Here is a 6,000-nt window from a genome sequence, read left to right as displayed (position 1 = left end):
GAGCTGGCAAAGCTTCACCAGACATGGGAATAATTTTTGGAAGTATAAAAGAAAGAAAGAGAGAGAGAAACAGAGAGAGTGAAAGAGATTTGAGAAAGCATTTATAAATTATTATTCATATGTTGGTATAAGAAAATTGTGGTGGGCTATCATTGTTTTACCATGTTAAAATTTTTAACCATTTTTTTCCTAGACTTATACTACTCTGATCACTTTGTTAAAAAAAAATAGAAAAAATACTACAATTTTCAATTCAGTGGTTCATTTATAAATGTGTGTAAGCTGCATACTGATCCTTAGTAATCCTTGGAATGGGCTTAGACATATTGGCTATTTGATTTTCAATACAGTCTCATGCTATTGTCCTGAGCCTTATTATTAAATATTACTATTTTGTAAATACTTAGGAGTATATTCCAAATATCCATGCTTATTTAAAGAATTATTCATGCATATAATTTGATCATGACAATGATTGAGTATCACCTGACCATGGATTCTGAAGTTTTTACAAATATTATACAACCTGTGATTTGTTGGGTCACTTTTTCAGGAATATTTCCTCAGCGTCATCAACAATGGCAGAGTTTCTAAAGGACTAGTAAAGTTCTTAACAATTCAAGGTGATATCCAGAAATGTATCTGCTTTGAAAGCGGCCCATATTGAACTGTATAGCATAGTTGAACATTACCAGTTGACCACAAGAAACATTTTATGACATTTTGTGTTATGTCATAAAACATTTTATGATAAATTTTGTATCATAAAATGTTTTATACAATTTGCCAAATTTCAGTTCAATAGTAGTCATGGTCCTAAATGTTGGGCACATTCTATAAGTTAGTCCATTTGAGGTATTTTGGTTGAAAATATTTTACCCTATGGTGCACTATTTCATCCAGGTTACAGACACAAGAGTTTTAATAATACACTATATCAGCAAGGTTGTAATTATTCAAGGTTTATGTCTATAGTATATCAAATTTTGGAAAAAATAAGCGCTTTATTGTTATAGTTTTATTACTCAAAATTGCATGTAGCATGATCCAAAACATATTACAAAAGCAATCAATTTGAAAGTACCTTTGAAAATAATGTGGTAATTATGACAGCACAGATTAATCAAAAACAAATCTTGCCAGATAATTTGGGTCATTTTTTAAAAAAAAAAATCAGGCAATTTCCTTAATAGATTATGATAACACTGTAGATTTAATAGTATTTCAGTAATGTACTTGATAAAATACCCCACAATTTTCTGATTATCTTGCTAGTTAAGGGTAACCTGAATGGCATGGCAATTCAGTGGATATAAACCTTATTCAAAAACTATACTCAAGACTCCCATCAGTGAGTTTTTATCAACTACTTCACTAGAGTGAAGTATCAAAATGGAATTTGAGAAATTATACAGTGAGCTTCAGAGGTGTCACAGGTTCATCTTGTCTCTTCCAGACATCATACAGTTGAGAAACTCCACTTTTAGTATTCCTGATTGAAGTGTATTATAGAAAATACTTGTAACTGTGGGTTTTTTTGGTTTCATTTTGGTTTTGAATTAGAAATATATGAACCCCTTTACAATCAAGGTTTGTTATTTGGTCATGACTAATGCTATACCAGTTTCAGTATAAATTAAGTGAATTTTGTATTAGGGTTTAATCAATAGGAATGATAGCTTTAAAATGACTAGGAAGTTAAAATATATATTATAAATACATTATCAATATTTCTAGCTGTTGGTCATGATCTTAGCAATTTAGAAACTTATAAAAGGAAGCTCTGTAGAGATAAACCACAATCATGCCGTATAGAAATAAAAAAAAATCAGAACAATTCCAAACAAAAGATTTCAGTTTCATTCAGGGTATTAAACATCAGTACCAGATTAAGCAGCTGTTTCTCTGCTTTGCTTTTAGACATGAAAAATGCTCTACTTTGCAATGCTTAAAGAAATAATTCTGAAGAAGAGTTTAAGATTCAGAGCAAGTCATTTTTGCATGTTCCAGGATATACAGAGTAAACAATAGAAGGTGTGTTTATGCGTTCCATCTCACTACATCAAAGCATTCCCATATTATCTTATCTATACATGAAACTAAGTATATTCTCATGTGTTAGTTAATATATTTCACAATCACTTTTAAATCTATCCCTTGAAAATCACCAGGTGTACAACCCTTGGGCAGAGAACAAGAATATTAAAACTGGGCAGAGCTATTTCCTTGTTTTTCAAATCTCATTCTCTTTTCTATTTTTCTCTCTTGAATCAATTGGTTGCACAGTTGAAGCGTCTTCACTGAAGGTTATGGTCTGATGCTAGTCCAGTGTGAATTAGTAGATAAATATTTTTTTTTCTAATTTCCTAGTCCAGGGCTGAGAAAGAGAACTGCTCCAAAGTCACCTGTTTGCTTTTGTCCTAAGGGAGGACTAAAACCCACTATTTTTTAGCTTCTAGTGTAATACTTTTAGCTGCTACACCAAAGTAGCATAGAAATGAAAATATAGTAAAAAAAAGTGTAGAAAATGTATTAAACGTGGCACAAGACCACATGAATGGGACTGAATAGTTTCCTTCATGAAATTCAAAGCTATTTGAGATCTAGGTCAGTAGCAGAGAAAAAGAAAAAGAGTGAGAGAAGGAAGTAATGTGAAAGAACTGGAATAGATATATTTTATACACAAGTTAAAAGTAAAATCCATTACTTTAAATTATTGCCAAGATTCAATTTTTTTTCTTTTCTAATTGCAGGTTTCATGATGATAATATTATCAGTGAAATTTGTAATCATTATCTTTGTAATAATGTGTAATCATAATCTTTATTGCTATGGACACTGACCAGTATTTTGTTCAATTATTATAAAAAGTTACAAGATTAAATTAAAAAGGATAAAAGTTTTAAAAATCAGGAATACTAAAAGAAAGAGTTCACTGTAATGTAAATGAAAATAGAATACTAATAAAAACTACTAATAAAAAGAAAAGCTAAATATTAAAAACTAATAGCAGGACCATAAAATTACTTCATGAATAGAGTATTAAAAAAGCCTGCTTACTAAGCATTAAGCTTCATAGCAGGTACATATGTTTGTGCATGTGTACAGACATAAACATTTATAACCAGTGACTGATGAGATGTAAACTGATATATTGGTGGAGTTAAAGGACAAATTTCCTGCATAAAACATCTGAAAGAAATGTGACTGTCCTAAGATGTTAAGCTCCATTCCAACAGTAGGAAACAAGTTATTCTCAATACCACAGCAACCTTCATTTGCAAGTGAAGTTATAAAAAAAGGACACTAGGATACTAGAGGTCATTTGCTGAAGTGAAAAATGTCTTCTTTATATTCTGCCAGAATTAGTGGCCTGATTCATCTGATCTGGAGAGCTATGCCAGATAGCTGCTAGTGGACTGCAACTCTGCTTCCTGGTAAACCCATGGTGAAGAGGGTTTTGTTTGAAAAGTAATATGTTTGAAATAGATAATATTTAAGTGCTTTAGGTTATTCTAAGTACATATCTGAGGGCTTTATAATATCTGAGAGAATGATTCAACATTAAGGACTCCATCTCCTTTTCTCTCTCTCTCTCTCTCTCTCTTCTATCTATCTATCTATCTATCTATCTATCTATCATCTATCTATCTATCTATCTATCTATCTATCTATCTATCTATCTATCCATCTCTCTCTCTCTCAGCTATCTGTATCTCTATCTTTGCCACCTACTTGCACACAATCATGGGTGGCTGATAACAGTGACGAAATCACAAGCAATAAGACAAGACAAATCAGGCATCTGGTTTTATGCAGTAGCATAGCAGCTGAGGGATCATGGGATCCCTCATCCTACAGACAATTCTTTTTTGTTTGGGCACCCTAAATGGGCCTAAACTTGCCCTGTAGAAGCAAAAGAGAAGGAGGGGTGTTCTTCTGACTGTGGAGAGATGGCAGTTAATCCATTTGTCTGAGGGAAGCCCTCCAGAAACCAGTAGAAGAAAGGCTAGCTTCACTCCAAAGTCTAGCCTAAGCTACAACCAGCTGAAGCCAAAAAGCACTAATTTAAGTGTGATCATAAACAATGTGTTTGGAACTGGGTAAGAATACTGATTCTTTCTCTTCTACTTGATAATTGATTTCCTGGGGAAAAAACCCAAGAAGCAAAAATCCTCTGAAAGTAAGAAGGAGGGAGACTTTTGCTCCACTCTCCCACAGGTGGAAGTAGCAAATTAAAATTTTATGGGGGACAGAAATATATTGAAATGAAATGAATATAAGACTTAAATCTGGATAAGTTTGAAATTGGTGGAATTAGTTAAGATTTTCTTCTCAAAAGATTATTGATGAAAACAGATTGCTTTCTTTAAAAACTGAAAAATGAACTGGTTCTGTCATCTAGTGGTGGATAAAAATATACAATTGTAGTTATTCTGATACAGGAATTGGCAGAAAGCCCAGAAAAAGATAACTTGTTTTTGTGACCTTCAATGTTTTAACTAAACAGAGAACAGCTTCAACAAAGAAAAGAAAACATTTTGGCTATCTTCAAAGTGAGAACTATAAACCTTAAGGGGAAAAACCTGATCTTCCTGAATTATAAATACCTATTGAACTGTGACACTAAAGCTGTCTGCAGAGAAAGAAAAACTACTAAAGCTGTCTGCAGAGAAAGAAAAACTTTGATTTTTGACTATCATGGAACACCAGAGATCTGCAGAAAGAACATATAAAGGAAAAACAAATACTTTCCAGGAGGAAATGTATGCTATGTTGCAACTAATACAAATGACAATGACTTCAAACCACGAGGAAATTAAAAACAACTTTGAAAATATAAATGAACACATTTTCAATTTAACCTCACAACAAAAAATCTCAGAAAATAAAAAAGAGAGTGATCAAATAAAGCAGACAACTGAGCAGAGGAAAGAGATTTAAAGAGGGAACCCAACAATGGAAGCAATTATGACTTAGCCCAAGCAGAGAAAAACTTGCAGGAAATATTGGACATGGAAAAGATTACACTTCAAGATTGCAAAATAAATCTGAGGACAAGAAAAAGATTCGAAAAATGGATTATAGAGCTGTCAAGAGAAATATAACAACTTGAGAGATAAAAAATAATAAGAAAAATTAAGAGAGGAAAGAAAGAAAAAGATCTTTAATGAATACAAAGGGGCAAAACATTCCTACAAAAACATCTTACTTGACTTGTCTCTTGCACCTACAATAATAGATACAAGACTATCGGAAGACCTTCTGGTCCAGTGGAGCATACTGATTAGGAAAGACGTTTGGCAAAAAAAGGCTAAAATTAAAATTAAGAGATTAGATGATTGGATTTATCAGATGAAATATTTAAAGATTAAATACTTGTTTGAATATGCTTAAGAAAATAGAAAAATTCTGGATATAAATAAATTTTAGTTTAAGAGGGATGGGCCCCTCAAATAACATAATATTTTTTTATGATATGAGAAATATAAAATTTTTGGGATGGTTTAAATGAGGGAAATGTTTTAGATACTTAAATGTAACTGATTCTGAGAAAATTTCAATTGATAAAAATGTTTTGAATAGATTTAAAAGGTTAGATGATTAGATTTCTTAGATGCAATATTTAAAGATTAAACATTTGTTTGAATATGGTTAAAAAGAATAGAAAAATTTTGGAGGGAGCGGGGCCAGCTGTCAGAGCAGGCGGCTGTGTGAATGGGCTTCTCTGTATTGCACAGCCTCTCACCCAGTGTCCGCAGGGGCTCCTCAGAGCCACAGGAGGTCCTGGAGGGACAGCCGAAGTTGCAGGCATCCCAGAGAACCTACATGAGTGGCAGCCCATGTTGGAGATCCAGAGAAAACCCAATGCAAGTGGACTGGGGAGAAGGAGGCCAGTAATGGCTGACAGGAAAACCTGACAGAGGGACAGAACTAGCATCAACCTAGTGGAACAACAGTGTATCAGATCTGATGAAATGTAATTCCAAGATTTTATAT

This window comes from Vipera ursinii, assembly GCF_947247035.1.
Source record: "Vipera ursinii genome assembly, chromosome: Z".
In the NCBI taxonomy this organism is placed as follows: Eukaryota; Metazoa; Chordata; class Lepidosauria; order Squamata; family Viperidae; genus Vipera; species Vipera ursinii.
This window is presented reverse-complemented; position numbering follows the sequence as displayed.